At 38.6% G+C, this 13,961-nt stretch overlaps 1 long non-coding RNA gene across 1 annotated transcript; it reads right to left on the bottom strand.

Moving 5' to 3' along the window:
• Positions 1-4,747: 4,747 nt before the first annotated feature.
• On the bottom strand, positions 4,748-8,491 carry LOC149083262 (uncharacterized). The gene is made up of 3 exons (XR_016193228.1): positions 7,325-8,491; positions 5,761-6,008; positions 4,748-5,138 (listed from the first exon to the last, which is right to left on the bottom strand). It is a non-coding gene; the product is annotated as an uncharacterized LOC149083262 (long non-coding RNA).
• Between the last annotated feature and the right edge of the window lie 5,470 nt (positions 8,492-13,961).

The raw sequence follows: 13,961 nt of genomic DNA, 5'->3' as shown, positions 1-13,961 counted from the left end.
AGTTTATAACATTTACATATGCCCCCGGAATGTTATAAATATATAGACCAGCGTATATACTCCATACGATGGATGGTATTGCGCCTTGTCGGGGACAGAACACAAGGGAATTACCAAGAGAGCATTAGAAACTACGAATACAGTATATCAGGGAGTTCAAAGTATGGGTTGCGATCCTCTGGGGTGGGGGTCGTAAGATAATTTCCAGAATAAAAACACGTTTGGCAAAATATTTATTTTGATCAGGGAAACTAGTGGCTGAGGTCATTTGAGGGCCTACCAACAATAGATATTGTTAGGAGGCTGCTGCCCCTCCCAATAATTTAGGAAAAAAACAATGCAACGTATCCCCCCCCCTTTTGCGTACGCGATTGAGTCTCGTATATACGGGACGACCAACAACAACTTTCAACCCCCCACCCTCCCAATCTTTTCTTCACATCAGTGCCTCTGCCCATGACGAGTGGTAAAAGTGGCCACACACACATACAGCTCTGAAGAATTAAATCTTTCAAGTAAAATATGGGGGAGGAGAAACGTGACTATTTTTCAAAATGCAACACAGCCCCATCTTAACCTATGGGTCCATGTGTGCATGACCCGGGATTTCATATCCGTTAGTAGTGGGATCCGTACACAATGAGATCTGGGGGTACTATGATTTTTAAATGTGAGTATGTAAATATAAGTGAGCTGTAATTCCCAACTAAGTATCGGACGGCAAAACATCACTCTGCCTGATGTTGAGACGGTCATGCATAATCCCCCCCCCCACAAAAAAAATGAAGCTTACTGAACTCTAACCCAGGGTAGGCGTGGACTCAGGGTGATGCGTCGGGAAGATCGGTTTAGCTTGTAAGTTCGCTGCATCGCCCAGTTTTGCACAGACCTATTTTTCCGATACAATTCGGTTCTTTGGGAAGGGATGGTTATGTTCTGGTGCAAAAACAAAAAAAAATTATGTTATCGCTATAGTTTGATTTTTTTTTTTGCCATTCACTTTATAGCGATTACAGTTAAGCCCAGCAGCTGTCTCTTGCAGTCCAGTCTAAGGATGCTACATGCTACTTCGTCCATGTCCACACTACCCCGAGTGGTAGTACAGATGGAGAACTTTGATGCTCCGACATCGTAAAGTATGTGCACGGACCGTCGCTTCAGCAGATACAGAGGACATTAATCGTTCAATTGGCCAAGCAGATTCGCCCGTCTAAGGATGACATGAAATAACGAACTAATAACTCCGTACTGAGTGTTCAGGTTAAAGGGAATTCGATGAAAGGGGTTCATCGAAATCCGGTTGCCAAGAATGAAGTGACCTTAATATGGGAGATAGTGAGTAAATTTTCTCTTTCAAATTTTGTTGAGTGGTTGGGCAAAACCAAACTGCAGCGATATTTAGTTTTTTGTGTTTTGCACCCAAATAATTTTTAATTTTTCGGTAAGTAAAGTAAGGTATTTCAGCATCGTTTTTTCTTTTTGGTATTTTGTTTTTGGCTATATGAATTAAGAATTAAAGAACCTAATGTGCATTTAGACCTCTGTGTGTTGACATATTATTTTTTTCTTTGTGACTTAATTGTTTGGGTTAAAATGCTGTAGTACATATTTATTCAGGAGAATTACTCACCGACACACAAAGGGTTGTTGCGGACACGGTAACAACTCAAAAATGGTACCCCACTAATATGATCACCAGGCCAAAAGTTTTTTTTTTCTTGGGGTACTGTCAACTTAAATAGTACTCAACAAATTTAGCACCACAACATAATTGGTGCCGTGAAAAACAACCATCATCACACTGGTGCCATGAAGAAAAACGTAAAAATGTCAATTGTCACATTGGTGCCGTGAGCAACTGTTTCAAATAAAGTTGACCTTTCAGTGATAATTGGGATAGGGGCCATTTAAGTATTACGTAAGCAGATTTTCAGTCATTTTTGACCCCCTCCCTCCCCTTGTCAGCAAAACATTGACCCCCCCCCCCCTTCCCCCTGTCAGCAAAATTTCGTCAGCAGCTTAGAATATTTCATATCTTCAAAAAGGGGTGGTTGATGACATAAGCAACCTTCAACAATTGTGGAAGTACAATTTTGAGTTGTTACCGCACCCACAACAACCCTTTGTGTGTCGGTGAGTAATTCTCCTGAATAAATATGTACTAGAGCCCAAACAATTAAGTCACAAAAAACTAAAAGAATATGTCAACACACAGAGGTTTAAGTTACTTAAGGTTATTTAATTCTAAGAAATTCCTTTTTTTTTTAATTGTTTCGCAAGATTAGACACACACACAAAAAAAAACAATATTTTCAACCTCAAAAATGTTTCAACTAAATGCAAAATCTAAACATAAACAAACAGAATTTCAGTCCATATTCATATAACCAAAGACAAAACACCAAAAAAAAAAAAACAACAACGATGCTGAAATGCCTCCTTTTTGTTTATCTTACTTTACTTATCGAAAAATTAAAAGTTATTTGGGTGCAAAAACAAAAAAAAAACAAAATATCGCTGCAGTTTGGTTTGCCCAACCACTCAACGAAATTTGAAAAAGGAAATTTTACTCACAATCAGGTCACTTCATTCTTGACAACCGGATTTCGACGAACAGTTCCCTTTAACTTGAACACTCAGCACGGACAGTTCATTTTCTCATAAGTCATCCTTTGACGGGCGAATCTGCTTGGTCACCAGACACTTGAAAGACTAATGTCCTCTGTACTTGCTGGGACGACGGTCCGTGCACATACTTTGCAGTCGGAGCACCACCAAAAATTCTCCAGTTGTACTACCACTCGGGGCAGCAAGGACGAAGTACCATCCTTGGACTGGACTGCTGCTGCTCGGATTCATCTTTCTGGCATGACGGTAAACCTTCCTTCCTGGGGCTCGACCATCTACTTGTCGTTCATAACAACCTGTCCCTCGCTGAAGGACAATTCTGAAAGACAAGCTGAAGGACAAAAGTCTCAGCGATAATTCTGAGCGACCATTTTCCACTCGTTGAAGATTGTCGTTCAGACCACGTGATACGATAAGTACGCGAAAATGCTTCTTCGAGAGTAATTCATCTTCTGACCAATCAGCGCTATGTTAAAGAAATACGACAACTACTATGTTTTTTATTTTAATTGTTCTTCCTGCCGGTGGCAACAGAAACATTCTGTTTATTTACTTTCTGTCCCTTCCGTGTGTTTTTTTTCCCTATCGCAATGAATGGTGCTCAACCCAAGCGATGCTCCAAGACCATCGCCGCTCAGTATGAGGTGATAATTTTTTTGGAGAAACGCCATGTTTTAATTCAGGGGAAGCTGTCCTCTGACCTCACAAGTCACGACAAAAATACAACATGGTCACTGCTGGCGACAATATTAAATGCCATTCCGTATGGTCCCAACAAAGATGGGAAGGATTGGAAAAAAGTGAGTACTTCAAAGTTTGTTGAATTTTACCTTGTAATTTATGAAATATAGTTAATTTATTAAATATGTTTCATTTATAAAACCAAAAGTTTTGTTTCCTGCTGATGTTAGAAAAATTACAGAAACGAAATAAGGAAATATTGCATTTAATCGCTTAAACTAAATTTTTTTTTTTATCAACATCTCTCAAAGGAAAAAAAATCTAATGTAATTGTTTTTTATGTGGTTTATATAAACAATGGTAGAATGTTACAAAAATTAACAGCGGTCCAAACAGGCCTTTTTGAATCTGGTTTTTGAAGGTTGAATTAATGTGGCAGTTATGCATAGGATGATTATTTAAACCACAACATTTCTTTTTGTGTAGACATGGACTCACTACAAGAGTACTGTGAAAAAAAATGTGAAATTCACTTCATCCAATGTCACATTTTCTCACAAGCGAAGAGCTTCTTTACATTGTGATCTCATTAAATTTAACTTTTGGGATACTGTGCCTATTACCTCTGGCATACAGAAATGTTTCACACATTTCCAATTGAGTTTTGTGGTCTTCCAGTTAGTGCCGTCTTAATGCATAGCCCCCCCCCCCCACCAGGTTTGAGACTGCTCTGCATTTGCAGAAACTTATAACACATACAGTTGTGACATGATGGCATTGGGTTGTATCATTATTGTATATAACTGTCTGAAAGTTTGATGCATAATGGATATGATTATAAGGTATTATTTGTTAAATCTCCTTCACTTGAATACACATTTCAGGTCCTGTTGATGTATCCCTTACTGTTCCTTCCCATCAAGAGGAAACAGCCTCAGCTTCATTGAACAGGACGCCACAACGAAGAAAAAAAAAAAGGATGCTATAGAAGAGCTCATACAGGCACAGGAGGAAACTGCAATAACCTTCAAAGAAGTACCCACTTCTTTAAACATTCTTTCATCACAGTTATGTAACATGTTTAAAGATTTTATTGAAGTATATAAGAAAAATTAAAATTGTGATTTTTTTTTTTTCCTTTTTATTGATTGAATTTGTATTGCTGTATTTCATTTAGATAGGTCACTTTTTAATCTCCCACAGGAGACTGGAGGATAATATGGCCCTGTTTACAGTTAAATTCAACCATTTAAAAATTCATGAAATGTATGCATCGGCTAACAGAGATCAGGAAATAGCAGATTGTTCATTTTAACTTTCCAAACATATGGAAGGATCAAGATCACTAAAAATATTTTAATAAAAACTATTTCCAAATCTTTTTAAAACCAAAATCAATGAATTCCTCACACCTTGATTAAGTAATGAGTCAACTCTGTTACATTTAGTTTCATTGTGCATTTATTATTTTCTTTTCTTGCAAAATTTGAGGTATGGCAAAAATTTAACTGCCAGCACAATACATTGCAGCATAAAACATTCGAAACACAAGACATTTTATAAGCAATACTACATTCAAAAACTGAAAACATCACAATCAAAAATTCACAAAGATAAAACTTGGAAGACAAACGCAACATTTGTGCATGCCCTTCTGGTCAATAATGCTTTCCCTCCTTATTTTTGACTGCATTCACACATATAGGTTGGAAAAACACACCCGCAGTCAGTGTTTACCGCTCCAAAAAAAAAACCACACAGTTCACTAGCAATAGTCATCATTACCGCTGAGCATCCATTGCCTCGATGTTAAGAGTCAGAAGTTCTGTCTGAAATAATAAAAAAAACTATGTAATGATAGTTAAAAAGACTGCATAGAAGCATGTGAATTATTAAAACCTGACATTGTGTCAGACAGAAATCATTACAAATATCCTGAAATTTAATAATGGGAAAAAAAATTTACATAAAGGGTGAGAACAGTGTTCAGACAACATACGTGTATAGTACTACAAGAATAAATTCTGTTTGATAGTTTGTATAAAGATATCACACCTTTTCTTATTTTATGTCATTGCATAGTGACAGTTTTCATGGAACGTATCATAAATGACTACTAAACCAGACATGCACCTCAGCCATATTGCTCTGTGGAACTTCTAGCAAATCGATACATGTTTGAATGTGTGTGTCCGTGTTGTGAACCTAATGTGAAGCTTGTTTCTGTCTAATGTTTGGTATAGTGATGCCATGTGGCACCCATAGGCATAAACTCATTGAAAATTTGGAGGGAGGGGTTCAGGCTCAAATAATGGTGTCGTATAAATGCAAAAACCATATAACTGGCGCTTTTAAAAAATTAATTCCCCCCCCCTTTCCACAGACGTTTCCCAAAATTCAAAATCATAAAGGATGATTATTGGCAAGAAGTTGAAATACTATATTTCTCACCAATTGTGCGTTGACGTAGGAAGGCTCTGGATACTTCTTGTCAAACTTTGATGGTGCCACAACAGGTACTCCCAAAAACTCTCTTGCAGGTCGACATATTGGGACATCTCACATACTTATGTAGCATCAACGTATTGATGGCCTCAGTAACTGTATGGATAGAGTTACTCACAGACTGTTCGTACATCCCCAAACTGACGTCTTGACTCAGGCTTCTTTGGTAGGCACCAGTGACATGCACATAGAACCTGCGCAAAAGTCAAACATGAGGTAGTTGTTCAAGATATATTGTAAAACTATTATATTTGAATAAACTAATGTTATGGTAAAGTGCTACGAGAAACTTCTGTTAGAAACAAATGCTAACGAGCTCTCGGAAAATGTAATCATCACCACCCCCCCCAAAACATGAAAAACAATGACATATAGTGTAACTATCGGTTAGTAATGGAATGGTCATTATAACGAGCATATAGACTGTATACCGTATCTCTCACTCATCCCCCCATTGCAAAAGTACAAGGGAAGAACATGCATAAGTGAGAGCAGGGCCGCTACTAGGGGGGGAGCAGATGGGTATCGGGCACTAGACCCGAGGGGGGTGCAAATTTCATTCTGATACCTCTCCAAAACCTTACAAAGGGGCATCAAAATACTCGCTTGCCCCGGGTGACCAAGCATCTAGTTCTGGACCTCAGTGAGAGAGGCATACAAGCGAATAGCATTATTATCCATGCAGTGTGTAATCGCTTCAGTACTCACAAAAATAGGTAAACCATTAAGTGAATATTTCATTGGAACAACTGTGATGGACAAAGGGTGATCTAAACAAAATACTGTAAACTTGTTTAGGGTACTTATTAATTTTACACACACATATATATACATACAGGCAAGGCTTGACAAATGGAAAAAATATTTAGGCGCCAGCGTAATTTCTTAGCTGCCCTGCAAAATTTGGTAATCACAGGTTTGAGGTTGTCTCAAGAACGCAATGGGTCCATGTGCCCCTATTCCGCAGGACCCCTACGCTTGGATCTTTGCCGGTCCTTTCCAGAAAAGGTGAATTTAGTGTGTAAAACAATGAAAAATGATAGAAATCGTCCCCGGGCCCCTTCAGCCCCACCCTTGTGGGTACCATGCATGGGCCTCAGGCAAAGTTATATTCTAGGACCCCCCAATTAACTGAAAGGGCCTGTAGCTTATAAGTTTTATGCTTTCCTCGCGAGAATCATAGCACCAACTCTTACGAGGCCACTTATACACATCGGGTCGTGCCCGGAAGGGGCCCCACGTGTTAAGACGGCACTGCACAGAACTACATATTTTGTGCATGAGTTTTTCAAAATACTTTTATTTTGAAAGCCTAGTGTTTTTTAATGAATATAAAAATTACCTGAAAACATTGTGAACATAAAAAATGTATAGGCCTAAATAGGCTTACGTTAAGTACTTGATTCGTTTTCCATTATTAATAAAAAAGCATTCATTCAAAATGAAACACCACTACAACGAATAATTTCTGATTATAATTATTTTAATTTAAACGTTAATTATTACTTACCTTTCTCTCAACTGTCAGCGGTGTCTCGAGTTCCGACCTATGGGCCAACATCGGCGCAATTCCTCGAACACTTTCCTCGTAGCATTTTTCTTCAACCTAAAAAGGTTCACGAATTCTTTATCCGACAGCTCAAACGCATCCATGACGTATCTATTTCAAACCGGAGCACGTGCAGGCATTTGAGAATCGTAAAAATCATTTAACAACACGTAAGGGTAAGTCCACGCCATCGCCATTGTTAAGCCTACTGAAATAATTGTCCTTCCGCTGAACGAGAGGTTCCCGGCTCTCGTTCACAATTGTCCCTCCCAGCGATCCGCATTTATCGTTCACGAAGAATATGGTCGCAAAAACTTCCCTTTTATCGCTCATAACGAGAAATCGCTGAGTGAACGATAAAATCGTTACCGGGGACAAGTAGATGATCGAGCCCCTGGATCAGTTGGGAGCAACTGATATGACGAGACGATGCTTCATACTGTTATTTTTATAGCTGTTTTTCTTGAACTTACATCTTCAAGTAAAATGTTACGACTTTTTGGCAGTTCCAAATTAAATAGGGTTTGAGTGACTTGGGACTTATGAGTTTCGGGGGATCTTCAAGTTACGTGGGGGGGGGGGGATTCTTCAACGGCGGGACCGCTCTTTCTCGTGCAACTGGTCCCGATGAACTGCACGCCTCCAAAGTTTTTCAGTGATAATATGTAAATTGAGTGATGGGCGGGGCTTGAGAAAACGCACCCTCTAATTCGTCGCGCAAACTGCGTCATCCAAAATTTTACCCAATTGTATCACGAGGCGCGAATACAAACATGAAACCAAAAGAAAAACATCTTCTCTCAATACGGGGTCGATTTAAGAAAATGAACGGCTTTCAGCAAAGTTTATAATGACAACAATAATTTTCAATATAAGATTTCCGGATTAAATGCACAAATATTCATCAAAATGAAAAAACATTAACATCATTGTGTGGGGAAAAAAATTAGCTTTCCAACGATATGCGACATCATATATAAATATTCTTGTTTCGCGACATGCCGAAAAATTTAAATCCAAACAAAGGAAATTCTTAGAAAAATTCAAATTCAACACTTTCTCGATGACAGAGAATAATTTCAAGCATATATAACATTATTTCAAAAGTTTCTCTCCCTCAAAATATTTTACAACACAAGCCTTTTTTTTTTTTCCTTCAAAGCATTATAAACAGTGGAGAGAAAAGGGGGAAAAAATAAATTTTTAAAATTGAAAGACACACAAGGTCTCAAAATTATTTAACTCTTGATTAACAAAAATGTTTGTTTCCCTTATTTAAAAAAAAACATCGACTTGGAATATGCAAAAAGCGAAAAATCGGCTTTGCAAGTATAAAAAAAAAATATACAACAGATTACGAACAAGTGAGAGAGAAAAAAAAAAGAAAAAGGAATCGTTCGTGTGGGAACAAGAAAAACTGACTCATCAAGATGGCGATAATATCTTTGATTATCAGTGGATCATTGTAAGTGTGTCTCTCTCACAAAAGAAAGAATACATTATTCAAAAGAACACACATTTTCTCGTTCAATTTAACTCGGAATTTCTCAAAATTTTACAGGAAGAATCAGAAAAATTCAAGGAATTTGTTGTTGAGCTCAAATGATTGAGATGTCAAAGCAAAGCATTTAATATTTAGAATTTTCCGACAAACACATACAGTGTGATGCATAAAGAGTGTGTGTCCACTCTATACAAACGATCTGTGGTTCAGATCTTGGGCATTTTATGAATATCAGACGGAATGATAACACAAGAGGAAAGGAACTAGACAACCACGAGATTCGGTTCAGCTTTCCACATTAAAATGAAGACAGAAGCTCAATAATTATTTACACGACAAACACAATTAAATCTACATTTAGCAAATTTCACTTATTTGACGTGACTATTCTAGGTTAAAATTATGTCAGGCTTATTTGTCAAAGGGGGGGGGGGAAGTGTCCTACTTTTCCCACCGTGACATCTACCCACCTTCTGGAACCATGCCTGGCCCAAAGTTCCAGAGATCGATCTTATGTATAAAATTTTTGTTCATTATTAATTTAGTTTCTATTAAATTCAATTACTGCAAAGTGTCTAGCTCTCTCACTATTGGATGAGGGTTGGGGACGAGAAGGACGAGAGGAAAATATTGTCCAAAAGGGGCTGAAAGATGGATGGAAGAGGTATTTTTGCTGGGACAGTGGGGAAAACTGATAAAAACTAGGGCAAAACTGGCAAAAATTGTTTTCATGGAAAAAATATAATTTTGACTCAATGTGAATTATATGTAAATGAGACATAGAAATCATTACAACAATCAATTTTATAATCTGATGGAAAATACATATACAAATAAATGGAGATACAGTCGGTGCTCGTTATGATGACCCACACCCACAATATAGCGATCATTTCATTACAATGACCTAGGAAAAGTCCCCACACCCTAGCCCTGGGGCCGAGCAATTCTCATCAATTTTTGGCTTTTTTCGCAATAAATAAATTATAGAAGGACCCGTCCGGGATGATCATGGTCGTCATAACAATATACAATTCTTTTGCATTGATTTTTTAATGATCCTAGACATGGATATATAAATGTGGGAAGTATGGATTTGTTTTATGCATGGCAAAAACCTATTTTTTTATCAGGACTTTTTCATTCTAGTTTCTCCTGCTATGGCAAAAACTTACCAACCCTAAAAATGATTGTTAAACCAAAATTTGAGTTCAAACTGTCATTTTCACAATAAATAGAAAAATAAATGCATAACAATGCCTTGGATGCATACATGGGGAAAAAAATCTATTTTTCCTGACAGTTTTTACCAAAGTTTTTCCCATCTATGGCATAAACTTGCCAACCCTGATACAGTGAAATTTTTTATATAATGATGCTCTATGGATCAAGAGAAAAATATTGTTGTGGAGGGATTTATTGTTATATCGGGCATCGTTACAATGAGGTTTCACCGTACAGTAATACCCAGACTTACACTACTACTCAGGGGCGTGGCCAGAAATTTCGTTCGGGGGGGGGGGGGGGGACTAAATTTATAGAATAATAGATTTGGCCATCTTTTTCCCTTTTTTCGGTCATTTTTCTCACATTTCGGAGGGGACCAGACCCCAAGTTCCCCCTTCGCTAGGCCCTTGCTACCACTATTTGCACAGTTTTAGAGAGTTATGCGATTTTCGGTGAAAAATGTTCATTTCTTAAATGCAAGAATAATCACTGGATTATTGCTGAAATAGTGCAAATCATTAAATAATAATCAAATGATCTTCATCGAAAACAACTAGAAACCGAACTTAAGCAACCAGAATTAATTTTAATCATTATTTGGATGACCATACGTCCATACCGGATTAAAGTCGGCTCCAAGTGCAAAAGAAAATATTGGGCCCCCTTAAATTAGAAAAAAGTGTGAAGTTTTGGTTTTTCGAGGTGATTTAGGAGTCGGGGCCATGGCCCCCACATGGGGGGGGGGGGCTGACAGGGCTCCAGCCTTGGGGCCCGGGAGTCAGGGGGGCCCGTGGAAAGATCATTTTGATTTTTTTTCTTTCAGATATGTCCCATAGGAAAATAGATAGGACTCTTTAATATCAATCATATCAATTTGTACTCGTATGGACGGATATCTTGAACTACGTACCTTAGATCTCATTCAATTTTTTTTTAACTATACACATGTACAAGTAAACGAAAAAAAACGAAAAACAAAAACCCCGGAAACGAAGAAAAGAAAATTGTACAAGCCCCCCCCCCCGGCTCTCATGGCAGTCGTTCTCCTAGGAAGGAAGAAAAGACATTGTGATGGTCATGGCTACTGAGACGTCAAGGGCACCAGCATTTTGTGTGTCCTCAGGGCTATAGCCACTAGAAGCCTCTGGGTACCGATAAAGCACATGAACCCCCCCTCCCCCGACATCCTGGAACAGGGGCCCGTAGGCTGCGCTCTTCAGCGGACACCCTCTATAGTGAGCTAATAGTGTGGAAAAAAGACAAAAAATGACAAGAATGGTCCAGGCCTGAAGCTCCGCCAGCCCCCCCCCCTCTCGTGGGCGGGTTACGATACTGAGACAGCTTTGCTGCAAGCTTTTGTATAGAGTGGATCCCGCATTACTTTTTCCTCCTTGGGTCCTGCAACTCTCAGGTGCCAACTCTTATTACTGATACTCATCGAGATTTCTCGTTTAAAGCGTTTTCCCGCAAAAAGTATTGTACGAAATGGCTGTAATGACGTGTGTACTGAATCACGTGATTTCGCTCACGGCCCCTCTAGTAACCCCCTCCCTCTCCCAGTCCGAACAAATCAAGGGTTTTTTCCCTTGCTTCTGAAAAAAAAAGGCTACATTCCGCATCGGCCTTTTTTATTCGCTGTACTGTCTTGAGGACACATCTCCCCTCAAAACTTCTATTCACAGACGATATTGTTGAACAGAAAAATATTTACGGTTCGCGTCTGCAAAAATACAATTGTTCGAAATCTTCTAGTAAAATAGTTGAACGAGTTTGCGTACATAAAGGATTAATTTTTTCCCCCACGCGGATGAATCCTACGGTTCTAGCCCAAAAGACCGGTAAGCAAAACTAAAAATTTGAATATTCGTTGAAATTTTTATTTTGAGAATATTAAGAGTTAACTATAATAAATCTATGTCCGAAGAGTTTAGCCCTGCCTCGTGGCCAGTTGCGATGTTTGTTGAATTGTGTGTCATAAAGTTTAAAAACGCTTATTTTTAATAGGGCATATCTACAAATGACAGAATAACCTCGTTCATACGTCACTCAGTTATACAGCTTTCATGTTTATACGACGTTTAACTTGGGTAGCAATTGTGGTAGCAATACATTTTATACAACAAATACATTTTAATGTTAAAATATTTCATTCATTTATTTAACGTAAAACCTCAATTATTCGACGTTTTCACTTCGACTAAAACTCGGTAACTTTTGAAAAAAGAAAAACGTAATTTATATCCATCAAATGCGCACAAAATTTTTGTATGCAGTGAAAAAGCGTTGCTGCAACAGTTCTAGCATATTGTCACCGCAAAAGACATACATTTTAGGGTGATTGCTGACGTATACGAAAATTGCCAGTGAGATGGCTGATGACCATTTAGAGTGGACACTTAGGTGATTTGTTTATTGCCTCTTTCTGAGAATACGCAGATGTGGAGAGTCCCGAAGAAATGGGTTTCAATTGTTTTGACGGCCATATGACCTTTCAGAATTTTTTCTCTTCCTATGTTTTCAACGTTATCCCGAGAAGGTGAGAAAGTCTACTGTAAGCATTTGGGGGGGGGGGGTACAGATCAGCCGAAAATAGGTACACATGCACAGCAAGTTCTTTCGATCATTTCCTGTAGAACTTTCTTTCGATGTGGTGCTTTGCTTGCTGACAGGGCCGTCTTAAGAGCATCATTGGCCTCCGGGCCAATTGATTTTTCTGAGGCCCAACCTAGAGAATTCTCGAAAATTTCAATTACTTCCCATTTTTGTGAGCCCCCCCCCCCTCTTCTCTTGAGGCCCCCGGGCCGTGCTCGGGTGGGTCCATGCGTTCAGACGGCACTGCTTGCTGACTGTGATTCGTCGTTCGTAATGTCGGAAAAAAACGCTCTCTCTAAAAAAACTGGAAATTTTGGAAGAATTCAACAAGAATTTTAAATTGATAACGAAAGTTCATCTTGCAAACAGGCCCGTCATTTAGGGGAGCAAAGGCCTCCCCCCCCCCCGGCTTTTGAAAATACACTAAAAATGGTATATATATACATACATACATTGAGTACATGTGTTTTTCCCCCTGGAAGAATTTTGCCGCCCCCCCCCCGGAAAAAGTTGAAATGACGGCCCTGCTTGCAAAGCAGTTGAATATGTTCGTTTCAATTTTTTGAAACGATTATAAAGTAGAGAAACAACCAAAGAGCAAGCTCCTGATTAAAAATCATCTACTGCCAAAAAAAGTCCAAGATGGGGAAATTTTTGCAAGTCGAGAAGATTTTATTGCAATTCTGTACACAATGTCGTGTCCCAAAGGTAATGTTGTGCCAAATTTTATTTCTTTGTGCTTCAACCAAGGCCAATGAAAATAGTTTTCAGTATTATTACTTTAATTCACTTAATTTATTTATTCTTTTTGCACTCCTGTAGTGAATCACCTGGCATAACGGAATCGCTCCGTTTTATCAAAAAAATCATTGCATGGAATAACTTCACGCTAGAGCAGGGCGTCTCAAACTTTTTCCACCTGAGGCGCCCTTTTCCCCTATTCAATGCTTATCCGCGAGCTCCACCGGCTCTCCAGAGCTGTTTAACAAAGAATATTTTCGAAAAACTCACACCATGACAAAGGTTGGAGGCGCACAGTTTGAGAACCCGTGCGTTATAGGAATAATCTTTGATGTTCTAACATTTTAAACGTTTGAAGTTAAACGTTTGGATAGAAATTTCGTTTTGTGTAAAACACGTTTCAAACTGGTTCGTCATGTGTAGATTCTACAGTAGTTTCATTTGGTGTAGTATGAGTATACTTGCTTGCTTGGTGAACAACGAAACTATAGAGATGCAGTGGATATCTTATCTGAGAGAAACTAAGGACAAATT

Source organism: Pholcus phalangioides, unplaced genomic scaffold, assembly GCF_987345545.1.
Source record: "Pholcus phalangioides strain wild (caught in Gottingen) unplaced genomic scaffold, Ppha-v1.0 ptg000009l_1, whole genome shotgun sequence".
NCBI classification, from domain to species: domain Eukaryota; kingdom Metazoa; phylum Arthropoda; class Arachnida; order Araneae; family Pholcidae; genus Pholcus; species Pholcus phalangioides.
This window is presented reverse-complemented; position numbering and strand designations above follow the sequence as displayed.